The sequence below is a fragment of the Phyllostomus discolor genome, chromosome 4 (genome assembly GCF_004126475.2).
Source record: "Phyllostomus discolor isolate MPI-MPIP mPhyDis1 chromosome 4, mPhyDis1.pri.v3, whole genome shotgun sequence".
Classification (NCBI taxonomy): Eukaryota; Metazoa; Chordata; class Mammalia; order Chiroptera; family Phyllostomidae; genus Phyllostomus; species Phyllostomus discolor.
The window spans coordinates 50,666,570-50,685,710 of record NC_040906.2 but is presented as its reverse complement, the minus strand read 5'-3'; positions in this window follow the sequence as shown (position 1 = coordinate 50,685,710).

The window sequence follows — 19,141 nt, the reverse complement described above, 5'->3', positions numbered from 1 at the left end:
ATATGGAATTTTATTTACTATGAAGGAAATAAGGTTTTGTTTTCTCTAACTTTTCTCAGAAACATTCTAAGTGCCATGAATTTGACCGCGCAGTTTGCAGTGTTCTGCCGCTGCACTCTATAAAACAAAGACCACTCTAAAGAAAGTCTTCCAAACAACCCAAAGAAATAAAAGGAAATGTTTCTGGATACTAGGCTTATAAAATGGGTGTATGCGTTTTCTCAAATGTTCATCATTGGAAGGTGTGATGTATCCTGCTGTTTCTACTTGCAATCTTGTTCCAAAAGTAAGCTGAACCGCCCATTCCACAAACGTGCTAACCCTGTAGTTTCCTGATGAGTACAAGTCACTGTAGACATTCACTTTCAGTCTGTAACTTTCCAGCTGAATTATCTCTTCTCCATCTATATCTTTGCTGTCAATTCTGTAATATATTATTTCAGGTTTATGTCTATTCAAAAGTGGCTTTTCTTGATTTATCATCTCTGAAGTGGGTTACCATGTCACTGATTAGTTGTCCCTCTTGTTCTGTAGTTATCAGCTGACAGACAGATTGGTGTCTGGTGTGTTTAGGCTTCCCAGCCCCAGCCCCCAGTGGCCGCCACAGCACCCTGAGCACCAGCCACACAACACCTCGTGGGTCCCAGCACCAGCCTCCTGTGCTCCTGGTGGCACCTAGGTTTTTGTGATATGTCTTCCCCTTTTGTTCCGCAGCCCTGGATGGGACTGAGAAATTATTTTCTTGCAATTATTAATCTTTGGATTATTTCACAATTTCCTTTTTGCTCTTTCAGCTTTCTACCACCTGTATAATCAATTTTCTGCACTAAATCTCCTATTTGAAATATGTAATTTCTGTCTTCCTTAGTATCCCTGACCAGTATAGCTGTAAACATAAAAACACATTTAAAGTGTTATTCCAGCCCCGGCTAGTGTGGCTCAGTGGATTGAGTGCTGGCCTGTGAACCAAGACGTTGCAGGTTTGGTTCCCAGTCAGGGCACATGCCTGGCTGGCGGGTCAGGTCTGTGGTTGGAGGGGTACAAGAGGCAACCATTGACGTATCTCTCACACATGGATGTTTTTCTCTGTCTCTTTCTCCCTCCCTTCACTCTCTGAAAATAAATAAAATCCTTTAAAAAATAAAGTATTATTCCAGTAGTTTACTGAGGAAGGTTTTTATATTCCAGACCCCATCTATGACTCCAAGTAAAACTTGTTAGGATCTTGGGGTTTGGGTAGCATGAAAATGGAGTCAGTTACTTTCAACCTGAAAATCGAACGCATAGATTTAGGTTGGAAGAAGGAAGGACAAACCCCTCAACACTGCATTCAGCAATGGTTTAGATTTATGATTAACAGGTCAACAGTTAATTCCTGAGTAGAAAATGCTTTACATTCTATAAACTTCTGAGATTAATAGTAAGATCTTTTAGTATCTGAGCCTCTCATTGAATGTTTTTCTTTCTTCCTTCACAACAGCCAGGAGGAAAACCATGAAACACCCAAACTCAACCAGAGTGAACTAGATAATCCGATTAGTCTTTTAAAGAAACAGTTAAAGAAATTGAATTTGTTATTTTAAAGCTTCTAAAACAGAATCTCCAGGCCCAGATATTTTCACTGGAAATGTCTACCAAATATTTGAGGAAATTAATGTCAGTTTAACATAATCTCTTCTAGAAAATAGGAGATGAAGGCACATATTCCAACTCATTTTATAAAACCAGTATTTATCTGATACCAAAACCAGACAAAAACTACTAAAAAACCCCCGCAAACTGCAGACCATTATCTTTTAAGAATTTAGATGCAAAATCTCAAAAAATTTTAAGAAACAATCCAACAATGTATAATAAGTAGATACCATAATCAAGTGGAATTTACTTAATATATGCAAAGCCTGTTCAATATTCAAGAATCAATGTGATCCACCATATAAACAGGCTAATAAAGAAAAACCTTATGACAGTATCAGTTGGTACAGGAAAAACATTTGACAAAATCCAACCCCATCTAAAACAACCAGGGGTCCCTGCTTGGGAATCTGATAGTATTGTCTCCACTCTTGGGCAACTTTCCCATCCCTGACAGTTTCCTATATAAGGATAATGCTTTTCATATCTAATTTTGTGAAGGAGTCAGATTGTAAAAGAAATACATGGGTGGAAATGGTACACCAAACAGATTTATTGTATCATAATTTTCCAACCCACATTTAAAAATGTGTTTTTTTCACATAGAGAAAATATTATTTTTCTAAATAAATAATGTAGATGGAAAGTTCATAATTATTCCTATGATATATATACTTTACAGGATTAAGCTAATGAGCATCATAACATTTCTGTTACCAAGGTCTGTTAAACATTAACATTTGAATGAATACATTAATTATATAGCCAGGATGTCAATTTCCAGATCCAATGCTAATGTACTTCTTGGCTAAAGCTGAAACTCTTAAGAGCAATTAACTAAATCATGAATTAATATCATTTAGACATGGGCCTCTAGAACTAAGTGGAATAATGTATGCAAAAGGCTTTACACATTTCCCACCATATAGTAAGTACTCAATAAATGATATCCATTAAGTATCAGTATTATAAACTAATGATGTCATGCATTTTTTAACACTAATGTGGGTACATTTTAATTTTAGATGTAAAGCTTTTTCAAGCCATTGATCAATTTTTCAGATTCAAGGTCTTATATGATAGGAATACTTTTATGCTCACGTAAGTTCAATCACTCACTATTCTATCAACCCAGGGTGGGTGAAAAGATTTACCAACAGTTTTCCCCTGTAGTGGACATCAGCCATTTACATGCTATATATGCGTGTCAGTAAAAACAAATGCTGCCAGCTGTATCTTAATTAAAGCCCTTGCTACATAAAAGTTGTGTCAGGTTGCTACTCTGCGAGACAGATGCTGTGACAGTTAGTGCTGAAGGGCAGGTTTACTGAGAGGGAACTGGAACACAGTTGTGAGGTGACTTGGGCAGGGAACAGTAGTAGGCAGGGAGAGCCGCAGACCCTGATGCCCGCCCGGCCGTCTGGGCTCACAGAATGAGTAGCTCAGGAGCAAAAGATCGCCCATGAGGCTCCCCATTCAGGTTGAGGACACAAGTGGCCAGTCACCAAGCTCGCCAAGCCCAGTCCCAGAGGGACGGGGGTTACTCTGGACGAGTTGGTGAGAAAGCTGAAGCAGAGCCTAAAGGCACCAGCAGATGGAGCTTTCCGGCTATCTTGCTCAGTAGCTAACCAGGAATTTTTTTTTTTTAACTTTAATTATTTTAATTACAATTTACATTCAACATTGTTTTGTAGTGGTGTCAGGTGTACAGAATAGTGGTTATACAATCATATACTTTGCAAAGTGTTCCCCTGATATTTCCAGTACCCACCTGGCCCCATACATAGTTATTACAGTATTATTGACTCTATCTCCTATGCTGCATTTTACATCCCCATGACTTTTATAACTACCAATCTGGGGGACTGGAGGAAAAGGTGAAGGGATTGAGAAGTACAGACTGGTAAATTCTTTCTTGAAGGGAAATCTGAGCAGGACATCTCCATTCCTTCCTCGGGAGAAATGCTGGAGAAGACTTAGAAAAGTGAAATTCCTTTTTGAGCTTTTTTTGCTGCTATGATGACTTCTGTACCTTCTTTATGTACTCCTCTGAGAAAGGTGATTCTTCTTCTGTGGGACACCAATCAGCTAAAACTATGTAATTTGGAGACATTTAGGGAAAAAAATCATAAAAATTAAGGTAGTGGATAGACAGAGTCTTCTCAGTATTATTTCACTATTTTCGCAAATCGCATGCCTCATAGGACATGCCTGTTCATAGGTGTCGGTGCACGACAGTGACAGGGGTGGCTGTTCATGCTCTTTCTTGAGCAGTTTTGTGGATGTGATTTTGTATTATTTACTTTCAGTAACCACTTTGTGTTAGAAAAAATACTAATTTGTTTGTTGGAATTAAACACCCAACATTTTTGATTTTCAAAAAAATGTTTAATATTCTGAAAACAGCAGGACTCTTTGTGTTGTTTGGCCATGGAAATGGAACTGAGGACTCCTCTGTTGCCGCTCAACTAAACAATAGAAACAGGGTACTGCTTCCCCAAAGACAGCTAATCTGCAGAATCATCTGTAAAATGAGTACTTTTTTGAATAAAAAATCAGTTATGCATGAGAGTCCCCTATCAGTCAGTTATGCTGAACTGGCCGCACAATAGAAGTTATTAAACTACATCATAAGGAAAGTAGGGCCTGTGGTTCCCTGTGGTTAAACATCCTTCTTACATTAACAAGCCCATCTCTGAAGTCTGGTTTTCTTATATAGGGATTCATTCATTTATTCAACCAATACTGTGGAGTGCCCACAGTGTAAGAGGCATTGAGGGCACGTGTCTGTGAACAGGTGCGTTACCGAAGAAAAACACATGTGGCCAAATCATATATAAGTAAGCACTCAACTTCCTCAGGAATCACAAATGCAAATTAAGACTACATGAGATACAGTTTTATAACCCTTAGATTAAAAATCTAACAAAGCCCAAGGGTGAGAATGTGGGTCACCATGAACTCTCAGTGTATATTATGATCATGTGCAAATTTATAAAACCATTTTCAAAACCAGTATGGCAGTTTCTTACAAAGTCATGCATTGACAAACCCTGTGATCTATTTTTCTTTCTTTTTTTACTATTGATTTTTGAGAGAGAGAAGAATGGAGAGAAAGAGAAACATTGATTTGTTTTTCCACTTATTTATGCATCTATTGGTGCATTCATCCATTTATTGGTGCAAAGCAGTGAAAATCAATGAGCTGCAGCTGTACACATGGATACATCTTAGGAACATAATTTTGGGTGAAAAGCAATCCCCAGAAGACTCATACTCTATGATACCATCTCTATAAGCTCAAGAACAAGCAAAACAAAACACTGTGTTGCTTAGGCATATGTAAAATTATTTTTTTAAAAAGTGAGAGGATAGCACTGGCTGCTGTGGCTCAGTGGATTGAGTGCCAGGCTGTGAACCAAAGGGTCGCTGGTTCAATTCCCAGTCACGGCATGTACATGGGTTGTGGCCAGATGCCCCGTAGGGGCCTCTTGAAAGACAACACACATTGATGTTTCTCTCCCTCTCTCTCCCTCCCTTCCCCTCTGCCTAAAATAAATAAAGAAAAAAAAATTTTTAAGTGAGGGTGATAAATGCAAACAGGAGGAAGGGGACAATAGGTTATTGTTGAAGTTGAAGGTTTTGTGCTAGATAGCAGATTCATGGAGATTTATTATGGTCTAGTGCAGAATTTACATATATGATATGTGTGTTGTTTTGTAATTTATAAATATTTTAAAATTATTTGGATAATTTAAAAGGCAATAAATTAATGCTTCTTTTTTAGATAGCATATTCCCGCATAATTGCAGCACTAACAGTGGAACACCTACTTTCTGTCTTCCAGGCTAGTGTTCTTGGGAAATCCACTTGAAAATAAGTAGAAAAGCATGACACAACAGCATACATTATATTTTCCCACTAAAGTACCCTTCTTCTTTATTTTTAATTTATGAAAATAGAGAGTGGATATTATAAAAACTTCAAACAACACATAAGACATTCAATAAAAATAAATTCCCCCCTCTTTACTTCTCAGCTTCCACAATCCTGCTCCCTGGACATGACTGTATTTAGGGAGATGTAGTCACCACACTTGGGTGTTATCCTGACATTTTCTATGCGTATATGAACACAGGTGCACTCATATAAACCCACCAGACATGTCCTTTGAATGGACGACAGTGTGGTCATTGCTGCAGGGAGGAGGTGTAAGGGGACTAAATGGTAATGGAAAAAGTACAATAAAAGTCAAATTTAAAAATAAATAAAAAAGATAATGTCCATATAAAAAATAAAAATAAAAACACAAAACTCTTTTGCCTGTAAATATTCTTCAACAACTTATGCTTTTACTTAAGAATAATAGTTTTCATGTCATGGTTTTACCCATAGATCACTGTGAATACTTTTAGGAGTCAGATGGTTTTCCATTGTAATGGGAAGGTCAGGATCAGATTTAAACATGACAAGTATGTAGGTCATGGCCAGTGTAATGCAACACTAAATGAGGCTCCTTCTATGTCTGTTTTAGCTGAGGCTTTCAAGTCCACATATAAAATAACAGGTGCCAACTATCCCTGCATTCTAAAGTGAGATGCTAGACCACTTAGGTAGGGCTTGCACAGGAGGTCTCTGTACACTGGCTTGGGGCCCTGAAGTTGTCATCCATCATAAAATATAAAATTATTGAAGTTAATAGGTTTGAAAAAGAAAAGCTAAAACCTTAGATTGAGATTTTGAAAAATGCTGAAGACAAAGCAAGGGGTTCTTTTTAGTGTGCCCAAAGGAAGGTGATGACCAAAAGTACAAACTTCGGTTATAAAATAAGTAAGCCATGGGAATGTTGTGTACAGCAATGTGACTGTAGTTAATAATACTGAATTGCATATTTGAAAGTTGCGAAGAGAGTAGATCTTAAACAAAGAAGGCAGCCAAGGAGCCATTAGTTCCACGTTCGGACAATGATGGTAGCACGCAGTACAGTAAAGGTCAAAGCACTGCATTCCTTCTTTGCTTTACTTTCATAATCATGATCTGATAGAAGTAGAAGTGAAATTAGTATAAGAGAACTGAAGCTAAAGGTGAGTGAAGGAAAAGAGTATCATAGCGCAGCAAGAACCTCTAAAATAACTTATCTCCAAACCTGGAAAAGTATGTTTGAAGGAGAATGATGAATTCTCTGGTTGTGAGTTTGGTGTGCAGATGTCTTGGATTGGATTCCCTGGAAACCTAGTGAAGTGGAGAACTGCGTCAGAAAATTTACTGGGGAGAGTCCTCGGTAGATAAACCTGGCAGGAAGTGAGGGTGGCAAGACTGGGCAGAGCAGAAAGCTTTCCTGCAATGTGGTCATCACTGAGGTTTCAGCCAATCCTGGGAGTTCTGGAACTGAGAAGGGTGGGTTGCGCCCTTCTGTTCTTGCATCTGCCCCGGTGTTGGACACAGATCATTTTTCTGGGAGGGCGATAACCTTAGGGGAAGCATAAAGGACAGTGAGGAGGGAATCTGGGTGAAGTGCCACAGTATCCACTGCAACAAATAAAGTGGGGTTATTTTTTCCTTTCTAGTCCTCGTTAATCCCTGTTTTAAGGCTCCAGTTTAGCATGACTTTCACTACCTGTGCTTTTCTCAGGTTCATGGGAAATCATTCTGCCTTTTCCCCAAGATGCACTGGGGAAAGTAGGGATTTGTGAGGTTGTCTTAGGTTGCCTAGTTACCTCATCTAGATACTTCCACTCATTGTGCTCCTCCTGGTCATGACAAAACCCTTACACCCTGCCTCTTTCCCAGGGCTTAAAGGCTTTCTCAAGTCCAAAAGGAGCAGAGTGTCCCCATTCACTTCTGTTCTTGGATTTCCAAACATATTGAGGATTTCTCCTCTCACTGTTTCTCTCTGTCTCTCTCCTTACCTCCAGTCTGAAGAAGTTTAGGTAGCTCAGCAGACCACTGGTGGAGATGAAGGAAAACAGGGGGTGTGACAGAATCAGGAGAAGCTGATTCTGACTGCAGAAAACAACTTTCCCCCATCTGATTTTTTGTGACCTGAGTTCCCTATGGGTCTAAGTTTTTTTTCCTCCCAAAGGCATAAGCTTTAGAAGTTTAAAAGCCTTTTCTTTGCTTTTCTGCTGTAACAACCTTTTCCAGGGGCAACAAATGCATTCACGAAATGAGTGAAGGGCAAAGAGTAAAAGAATTTAGAAAAGAAAATCTTAGGTAACATCTCAAAATATTATTCTACCATATTTACATCCAACAGGCCCTGTGGGTGAGATCAGTGTAACTGGTGATAGTCTTCCATGGTTCAGGGAGAGGGCACGGAGAGCGGACGATCCAAGCCAGGGCAAAGTCTCTGTTTACGTTGTACAGCAGGGAGGAGGAGGGTGCTGCAGACCAGAGGCTGGCCACCTCAGCGTTCCACATGGGGAGAAGACCAGGCAAAACTCATCTCATTGCCTTTTTCTTTTTCTTAGTTTGTCTTGGTCAGACAGAGGCCTTGAAATAAGGTACCATATCTGGGCTCCAGTAAATAATTTAACAGCTTCTGAGATGTCACTACAAACAAGATGCAAAAATGGGGACCAGAAAACAGAGGGTTAGTAGATGTGCAGTATGATGAACCACTATCCCCAGTGCGAACAGGAGCGTGGCCAAAGTCACATGGTCAAGATACAGGTGGCTATGGAAATTAAGACACATGAAGAGAGTGGACAGAACACCTTGGACAGGAAGCCTGGAGAAGCTCCAGGAACCCATGATAGTCTGAAAGTGACAAGGTCAGCATTTGTTGTGGGGCTCAAAGGAAAAAAAACTAGGGAAAATTTCTGATAATTAGAATTTGTCTAAAAACCAATAAAAACAAACAACAGCAAAAAACAAACCCTGTATGTTGTGAGGTGAAAAGCTTACCAGCAGCATGCTGTCATGGAAAAGATTCACTCACTCACCAATATGCAGACTGCCCATGCTCCACTCGCAGAGGGTGAGACTAGATGAAGGCTAAGAGCTCCTGCAGTTCTGAGCAGCTATGATTCTGTATTTTGAAAAATGTGAGTGCTAAACCAAAACCATGTGAATTGCCACTTTTTACAAAAATGTTTTACATGATTTACAGAAAAACTAGTGATTCAGAAAGAGTTTTATCAAAGCCCATGGATACACAGAGAACAGAATTTATGGCTCATGACTAGAAATATTAATGGAAGCACTAATAAAAGTTATGATACGTAGTAATAAAATACTGAGGCATGGACTCGTAAATCATATTCCAACAGGGTAAGGCAGGCCATTTTTCCTTTGTGATTTAATACAGAATAGATTTTACAGTAACTGTGGCTTTCCACAGGAGACCTATAAACCTCAGTATAGGCTAAAAACTGAGGCTAAACTATGCTGTTTCAGAGATAAAATACCAAGGAATATACATTCCTTGTTATTTTCTAGACTTACAATGTGGCAATGGGTTAGTCACCTCACTTGATAGCGTAAAACCACAGGAGGGTGCCCACTGGTTACTCCTAACCTAAGATTCAATAGGTTGACTTTCTCCCATTCAGCTTTACCAAGATTCTAGATCAAAGTCTGATGAGGAATTAAAACCTGTACTAGTTTTGGTGGCAGCTGTTGTTTTTGCAGCTCATCTACTTACCCCTGCCTTCTGGTATCAGAGCAACTCTGTCCCCTCAGAACTCCTCCCATACCCGGTGGGACTGCCAATCATGAGACCTGGCTCCCCTGCCACTAGGGTGAGGCTCAGGCTGGTCAAATTTCCCCATCCACCTTGTGATGGTTAATTTTATGTGCCAGCTTGCCTGGGCTAAAGGATGCCCAGATAGCTGGTAAAACATTGATCTGGATGTGTCTGTGAGGGTCTCTGAAACAGATTAGCAGTTAGACTGGAAGACTGAGTGAAGAGGACTGTGAGCACTGTCCAATACGCTGAGGGCCCAAATAGATCAGCGAGGTGGAGGAAGGGCAAATTCCTCCCTCTCTGCCTCCCTCTGCTTGAGCAAAGACATCCATCTTCTGCCCACAGACATCGGTGCTCCTCATTCTTGGTATTTTGGACTCAGACAGGACTGACATCATCAGCTCCCCATTCTCAGGCCTTTGGACTGGGACTGAATTATACCACCAGCTTTCCTGGCTCTCCAGCTTGCAGATTGCAGAGCGTGGGACTTCTCAGCCTGCATAACTGCATGACCAATTCCAATAATAAAATCACTGTGTGTGTGTGTGTGTGTGTGTGTTGTTCTGCCTGTCTGGAGAACCTGACTAGTACACACTAGTGACTTGCCCAGTGAGCCCCCTCATTTGACCCAAACAGGTCCAGAATCCTTTTTCAGGCATTATCAAGGATGCTAAGAGGATAAGGAGAAGCTTATCTCCTGAGATCAGGAACACTAGTGACTGAGTCTGGGTGTGCTGGGGACCCATCCTTGTCACCACAAGGAAAGAGCCTCCTTGGGAGAAAAGTGATACAGTGATCCATTGTATGACTGCTCACTGCTTTGGCTATAATTCAAGTAAGGGCTGAGGTCAAGTGTTCTCCCCCAACCCTGCCCCAATAATTAATCAACCAGCTATCTTGTAGATTTACAAATCTTCTTTCTTTCTCTTTATCACATTACTGTAGTTCAGCTTTTGTTTATATTCTAGGCAGATTTAATTAATTCTCCATGCTCACTCTGCAGGAAGAATGATGTTTCCAAAATGTTCATCTAATAGTATCATGCTTCTGTCTGTAACTCTTGCCTTTCAGCCTCCTCTCCTGCTAGTCCCTGCCATACCTCCCTGCGCCTGGGGCACATTCCTCTTGTTGCCATAGGACTGAATCTGGCTCATCTTTCAGGACTCTGCTTCAACATCCCTTTATTCAGTAAACCTGACTTGAATCTCTAGTCTAGTCTACTCAGAGGCCCCTGCTTTGAGCCCCTGCAGTGTTCCTTATTTATCTTAGAAAAGCACTTCTGACATCTTATTTAAATTGCTTGATTGTCTGTGTTTCTAGATTATAAGCATTGTAAGGCTCATGGGTATTGCATCCTAGGATTTACAGCAATGACTAAGCACACAGTGGGAAATAGATTTATTTCATATATGTGTCTGCATGTGTGTGTATATGTAATATAGTGTTTAAAGTTTTCAGTAGCCTAAGTCAGATATATGTTAAATTTTAGGGATTTTGTTTGTTTGTTTGTTTTTGGAGGTAGAGTGATAATTGATAATATTGGGGGTGATCAATGAAAATTAAGTTGCATACTTAAATTCTGTTAGCATATCATTATTGCCAATTTTTGAGAGGCATTGCATGCTTGTTTTGCAGAAGAGGAAAGCTTTATAAGGAATGAAATGAAATAATTTCTCTCCCACCTCTGGTTTGGAAAGCCATCTAGGTATTAATTTCCATTATTTTAGAGATTCGGTTTTCGATATTGAAACTGTCCCACATTATTTTTGGGGAGGTCATTCATTTATTTAAGAAATCAGTTTTGCCCTGGCTGGCATAGCTCAGTGGATTGAGCGTGGGCTGTGAACCAAGCATCACAGGTTCGATTCCCAGTCAGAGCACATGCCTGGGTTGTAGGCCATAGCCCCCAGCAACCGCACACTGATGTTTCTCTCTTTCTCTCTCTCTCTCTCTCTCTTTCTCCCTCCCTCCCTTCCCTCTCTAAAAATAAATAAATAAAATCTTAAAAAAAAGAAAGAAATTAGTTTTTTTGCCCTGACTGGTGTAGCTCAGTGGATTGAGCATGGGCCTGCGAACCAAAGGATCGTGGTTTGATTCCCAGTCAGAGCACATGCCTGGGTTGCGGGCCAGTTTCCAGTGGGGGATTCATGAGAGGCAACCATACATTGATATTTTTCTCCCTCTCTCTTTCCCTTCCCCTCTAAAGATAAATAAATAAATAAATTTTTAAAAAAGAAATCAGTTTTTAAAAAACCAAAAAGATAAACTAATTTAGAAAGAGATCATGATCATGACCTCAGGGAAGGTGCATAACATGCCACATTGCCCATTTACTTTCTTTCACAGCTCTGAACACATTGCAATTTATCAAAGATTTACAAGCTCAGCTACTATATAGAGGAAAAAAAACTCACTAATCCATTTCTTCAAAATACCAAAAGAGAAGAAAAAGAGAGAGGGAATTTGAAAAAGCTTCGAAGTTGCCATGGCAATCAAATCCCAGGCCCGGCCACATGATTTATTCAAACCATTGCAGGTGCAGGGGATTAGCTGATTCGCTGGGCTGAGAACCTTGTCTGAAAGAATAGTATCTAAACCTGCACCCACTGCAGCCACCGAGAGCACCTGTGAATTGTCGCAGGCTCTGTTCTTCTTGGCCGTTTTGCTCCTCAGTTCTCACAGCTTCAATTCAATTTTCAGATATTTTCTGCAGGACAGGTTTCACAAAGCCTTATGTTCTTTAGGGAAATACTGAAATGGAACATAAAATAGTCTGTTGTGCAAAAGCAACTGCAGCTGGTGGAGCTCGTGGAAACCAGCAGAGCCCAGTATAATGAATTGTAAGCTTGCTTGTGTTTAAAGCAAGCACAGACATAAAAGAGGCAACAGAACATAAAATGCGCTTCTATTTAGCTTATAAAATATGCACGGTATCAAGAAAACCACAGATAGTGATTAGGAGATCTGGGAAATTCAGGTGCCAGGCCACATTTTGGTCTCCTTGCCTCTTGAAGTCAGGTGCAGAGGGCTAGGATAATCATATTCTTTCACTGGTGGCACGTTATCATCACTTCTGTGCAGCAGGCCTCTCTCTTTCCCCGCTTCAGCCCTGCTCCCTGATGCCCTTCCACCACCTCCCCATAGCTACCAAGAATAATATGCTTGGTATTTGTCCTTGGATATGTAAGCACCTTTGAAAAGTACAGTAGTTTCTGTGTAAGTTGATGTTGAAAACATACATTAATAGGGTTACACAACACATTTCAATTTACCTTTCTTTCTTTCTTTCTTTCTTTCTTTCTTTCTTTCTTTCTTTTTTTATTTTCTTTCTTTCTTTTAAACCAAACACTAGGTTTTTAAGCTCTGTGTCCCTGCGGTATGTAGCTCTGGTTCATTATTTTTGTCTGTAGCAGAGTATTCCGTAACAAGCCTACACTGCATTTTAATTCTCCATTTCCACCACGATGAGCTTATATTGTCTCTAAATCTTGACCATCATAAACAACATCATGCTGGCTGCCTTTGAGCATGCATCTTCTTGGTGAGCTGTGTGAGGGCTGTTTTAGGGAAAGTGAGGAGGGTTGATGAGTTATTTGATACAAACATACTTACTTTCCCCAGATTGTTTCCCCAAATAACTGCACCAGTCTATCCCTAACCTTTAGCAGTAAACGAGGGTGGCTTTTCCCCATAACCCCACCAGTATTTGGGGTTACATGACTTTCTGACTTATGATTTTAATTTGCATCTCTCTAATTAATTGTGATTTTAGATCCTTTCATACAGCTGTTGGGGCTTCCTGTTTTGTCAATCTATTTATACTTTTGGGCAATCTTGTATTTTTCCTGTTGATTTGCTAAAAGACTTTAAATACTCTAGTTCTGCACTATCCAATAAGGCGTCCACAGGCACATGTGGCTATTTAAATTTAGTTAAAATAAACATGTGGTTCTCAGTGACACCAGCCCCATTTCAATGGTCAGTGGCCTGGCATGGGCGGTGGCTACCACAGTGGAGAGCACGGGTACAGAACACGGTCATCACAGGAAGTACTAGTGGACAGCACCTCGAAACATGATTAACCTGTTGTCAATTTTTAATGTTGTAAGTATGTTCTCCTAGATGGTCAACCAACTATACATCTTATTTATTGTGTCCTTTATTAAATGAAGATCCTTCATATTCATGGAGTCATATTTTATTTTTTACACTTATGAGATCTTTAGAAGTCCTTCCTCGCCCCCACATTGCTGCCATTCACTTTTGAGTTTTACCTTGCACGTGTAGGACTTATCCATTTATATATGATGTGTAAAGTTTCAACTTTATTTTTAGCTATACAATGAAACAGTTCTCCAAATACCGTCTATTAAAGAATCTATCCCCTTCCTGCTGGTTTGTGGGGCCACCTCTACTGAAGAACAAGTGCCATGTATGCAGGTCTGTTTCCAGCATCCCACTCCCCTCCCCTCCCCTCCCCTCCAGCCACTCCCATCTCTTCCCACCCCGCTCATTCGCCTGTCTCACCTATTCTAGTCCACAGTCAGTTTGTTTGACTTGTGCCAGAAGTGCAATACACTGATGGCTTATTTGGTTATTTGTTTATTACTAGGAAAATAAATCCTCTCTTAAAGCAGACTCTCTTAGTTATGTATTCAATATCCATTCTCTGTTTCTTTTTTACATGCAGGACTCCAATTTTGTTCAGAACAGCAGTATGCCCAGTTACAAATATTCATTTTCTCAGCCTCTCTTGCAGCAATGATTGGCCATGTGGTGCAGTAATAGGTGGTGAGATGGAGGAAAAATTCCTAAGGACAGTTTTTATCCCTCCCAAGTTAAAAGGATTACCATGAAGAAGCCATTCATCTCTTCTTCCCATTTTTCTTGCCTAGAATGTAGATATGAGGCCTATAGTATTCTAAGCTGACAAGCATGGGGTCAAAGGTCTATGTTAAGAATGGCAGGATGGGAAAACTATTAGTTTAGGGCCTGGGTCACTGATAGCATTGCTCAGTTGTCAACATCCATCCTGGCTGCCTGTGGGTTTGATGCCCGAATCAAGTCATCCTCTGTCTGTGGAAGTCCCTCCAGTAGGGTTTTCTGATAATTGTGAATGTATTTCTTACTGATACAGCCATCCTTTTCCCTCCTTTTCTGAATTTACCTTACTTACACTTATATTATTTCATATAGACCTTAGAATAAGTTATTCAAGTTTCTTAAAAAACTTCCCTGGGATTTTGATTGGAATTGCATTAAATTTATACATTACTATGGGGAGAAGTGGGATCTTTATAACATTAAAGAATTCCAATCACAAAAATGGAGTATCTCGCCACTTACTTAGGTCTCCTTCATGGAAGAGTTTTAACTAGCTTTAATAAACTTCCCAAGTAAGGGTCCTGTGCACTCTCTATTGGGTTAATTTGTGATGGGAGATCCAGAACATCAGGTTATTACATTTTGCCAATTCTAAGAAGCACTTTGTTTTGTTTTGCTTTACACTTGAAAGTCTGCTTTCCATTTTGCATTTGCTTCCATTTACATAATTGCAATCTGGGTTCGCCTATAGACTGATGACATGTAGCAGCCATAACTGGCAGTATTCCTTTCCACCTTGCTCCCTGATTTGTACTTAAAATAATGGCACGCCTAACCATTGTTGGTTTCTCATTCAATGAAATATAACCTATTTTTACTTAATATTTTTTATTTGTTGCTTTTCTTTCCCTTTGGCTTCACTTGCCCACTCTGTTGGAACTCCTAATTGATCAGAATCAAAACTGAGCATTGTTTAGAAATACTCATTAACTTTCCAAATTATTCCATGCACTATTTATTCTAATAATTTATAACACTAAGGGCATTTTTACATTTTTTGTATACAGAGCCAATCTATTTTCTTGTTTTGCTTGTAGAATTTTTAATGAAAAAATTTGACAAGTGTAATAGATAATAGAACAAACTTCCATAAGCCAGCCTCCCAAAGGAACAAATGCTGGCTTTTTTTATTGCTTCAATTCTTCTTCTTTTCTTTTTAATAATAAAAATTAATGTTATTTATTAATTTAACTTATTTAGTAACAAAATCATTATTACAGACAAGGTTAAAGTTATTCCTTTTCTGTTCTGTGCCCGGTTTTCACGCTCTCCGGGGATAACTGCTCCCTTGAACTTGGAACGCAGCCCATCCGCACTTTGTGCGCGTTTATCGCCTACAGCTGGTTCCGTGCCAGCACATGGCATTGTTTTGTAGGTTTGAGTTGCTCGCCTGTAGGGCATCTGTGGAACATGCTATCTCTGTAGTTTTCATGCAGCATTGTTTTTTAGTTCCTGCTGTGTTCATACATAAAAAGTTAACCTATTTATTTTAAATTCTGGATAGTATTTTATAAATTCCTGTACTGAGAGACATTTGGGTTGTTTCCATCAATTCATTATTACAATCAGTGCTGCAGTGAACTTTGAGGCTATTTTCTTGTTCATGTTTGGATGCAAGGAATTCCTTAACCATAATGTCTATTTTCTCAATAAAGGCAATCTGTACTTTAAGAGGAAAAAATAGATAAGTTATTTTATTTTTTACCAAGAGAAAATATAATTGATAAAAACTCTAAGGTTGACTTTGCCCCTCTTTGTACAAAATAATCACAGTGTGTTAGTGCATTGTAATGAAAAGATGGGATTTGTACTCACATTCCAGGTAAGAGCTCTTATTGGAGTGTCAACCTTCTTTATTCCATTGGAAATTATTTTTTAAAAAACTTCCTGTGTGCTTGTTTCTCCAAAACCAAGTGCAACCTAGTCATTTTTCATACAATTCCTTTGGCAAGTGTATGTGCTTAAGTCTACAACATGATTGCATCGTTCAGTGTGTAAATCTACCTGAGCATTTATGGTACACCCATTTCTGTAGCAACATGGTAGATTTACAAAACTGTAAATGTATTGCATAGTAATGTTAGATTATTAAAAAAGGTTATGTTTCTATCATCTACAGGAGATGTGTTGCAGTATCCCCTCTGTCATCTTCTTTCTTTTGAAATAAAAATGCATACAGGAAAAAATCAAACTGTGCCAAAGGGCAAACAGTGAAAAGTAAGTCTCCTCCCTGCTCCAGACCTTAAGTTTCCCAGCATCTATGGCTCAGCTTACAATATGCAAGATGTTTACATAACAGTTTGATGTTCATTAACAGGAATTAAACATAGCTATGATTTAAACAATGTTTATTTAAATAATGGTTATTTGCATCTGTTCTGGAGCATGCTCATGCTTTCATCACCACTGTGTTGGAACACACATCGTCTCAGCCCTGAATATCCTCTAGTTCATTTATTCTGCCAACTTCCCTTCATAATAAAATTTAATTTTATTTTTAATTCAACTTTTATTTCATTAAATAACAAAAGTACTCTTATAAAGTTAAAGCTCTCTGTTTTTCCTTTTCCATGCTCCTTTGCCACCCTCCCCTGTGGTAAGACTCTTGCATCTTTACTTTCCTCTCATCTTTACTTAAAATGACATTAAATAGCAAATAAAAACGTGAACAATTGAGAGACTATGGAAGTAAAAAAGCTTTGTATTTTAGAACCTATCATGACACTTTTTAGCTGCTTTTTGAACAAAGGGCTCCACATTTTCAGTTTGCACCGGGCCCTGCAAATCAGGGAGCCGGCTGCACCATTACACAGTAGCGGAGAAACAGTGGGCAGGGTGCGGCCCAGGGGCAGATTGTGAAAATCAGTAGGCACCTCCAAAACCCTTGAGAAATATCACCAATGTACAATGTGATAGAGGCCATGAACTGTCACAGAAGATTTGTTTTATTTTTATTTTTTACATTTTAAGTCCTCACCCAAGAACATTATTTCATTGTTTTTAGAGAGAGAAGAAGGGATGAGAGAGAGAGGGAAAGAGAGACAGAGAGAGAAACATTGATGCAAAATATTGATTGGTTGCCTTTTGAATGTGCCTGACTGGGAATTGAACCCACAATCTACATGGGACTGGGAATCGAACCCGCAACATCTGGGTCTATGGGATGATACTCCAACCAACTGAGCCACACACCACTTAGGGCAGAAGATTTGTTTTATTTTTAAATTTATTTTTATATGCTTTTATTTTCCTTTGAGGACAGGTAGACAGGTACTGGGAATTTAAACATTTTAGTGAAGTTTAAGTTATGGGCTGTCTCTATCTAGTACACAGTGTACAGAAATTGAGAGTAACTGGAAAAAATGTCTTTGATTTACTTGTAAGTGTGTATTTAGGGTTGATGTGAGTACGGACACTGTGTCTCACTCTGGACCTTGGCCCACTGTCCTGCAGGAGCCGCTCTGCCTGCCTGTTGGCAGATGTGGTCCAAAGGGCAAATGGCTGCGAAGGAGCCACGAACAGACGGGCAGAAAAAATACATATTTATGTGTGTGTATGTGGTTTGATGGATAGCGTGGTTCCAGAACTTCATAATCCTGTAGGAACTGAACAGGCGGCGGGTCTCCGCCCTGCTCGGTTTCTTCAGGGGGCTTTCCGTGAATACCCCGGGTCTGTGCTGGCCACACATGGCCTTCTACCGAGGCCACTCACGTAGGCACTGGTCTTTTACATGGAGAGGCAACCTATTTTTGTTAGAGGTAGTAATATGCTGAAAGTAGAATCAGGAAGGGTTTAGATAACATCACAAGTAGCAAATTCAGAGGTAAGCATTCTGGTTATCCAGGCTAACGATGAAAGTCAGTGCGTTCGGAGCCTAGATTCCCATAAAACATGCTCTGGTACCACTGCTGCTGGGCGAGAACACGGGGCTGGGTGGCACAGCCGCGGTCTTCTCGTATCAAAAAAAAAAAAAGGATAAGAAGCAAGATGTCACTCTTATTATGACCTTTAGAATTTTTCATTAACTTGAAAAACTGTATGTGATGGACAACTCTTTCTTTTTTTGTTGTGCAAATTGCTTACATTGTTGGTTTTAATCTCCTACACAGTCCCCTGGTGTGAAAACAGGCCATCAGTTGTGTAATTAAGTAGGTGGGAGGGGAACAGTTATAGGCTGAAGCCAGACTGGGAATACAGGACACAAGTATCTGTATGGAACCTGGAGCAGCGGTTCTCCAGGTGGGGTCCCCAGACCAGCAGCATCACCAGCACCCAGGGGGCTTGTTAGAAATGCAGACTCTCAGGCCCCACCCTGACCTGCTGAATCAGAGACTCTCAGGGTGGGGGCCGTGCTGCGTTTTGACAAGCCTTCCCAGTGAGTCTGATACACAAGGGAGTTTGAGAGCTTCCGGGCCAGGGAGCAGCAGAAGCTGGGCCTGGTGTGCTTCACCGAGACCCCCAAAAGCAGCAACGGATCCCACCCTAAGACTCTCTGCCTCTGTGCCCAGGTACTGGCTTCATGCAATTGTTTTGCAGAGGAGATTTAGAAAATTTAAGTGTCAAACCTTTCATCTTAGGAGATCATCTGCTTTTACACTCAAGTGAACTAAAATTTAAAGAAATTGTTCAAATAATCGACACGTTCAGGTTGTTACAGAACAAAACAAGGGGGGCCTGGGATGATATACTATTATTGAAAGAAGGCCCCGGGTCCGTTATGTCCGCCGCCAGAGGAAAGACGTCTCTCAATGCCAGAGATTCGTGAAAAGGAAAGGAAACGTTTATTTAATGCTATACAAATTTAAAGTAGTGACCTAATGTCTTCACCAAAATCCCAAAGCCCCTTAAAACACCCACAAACAGACACAGTCCTTCCTTCCTTCCCCCTTTGCGCAGTCCAGAGTACCGTATCTCAGGAAAGGAAATAGAAGTCCA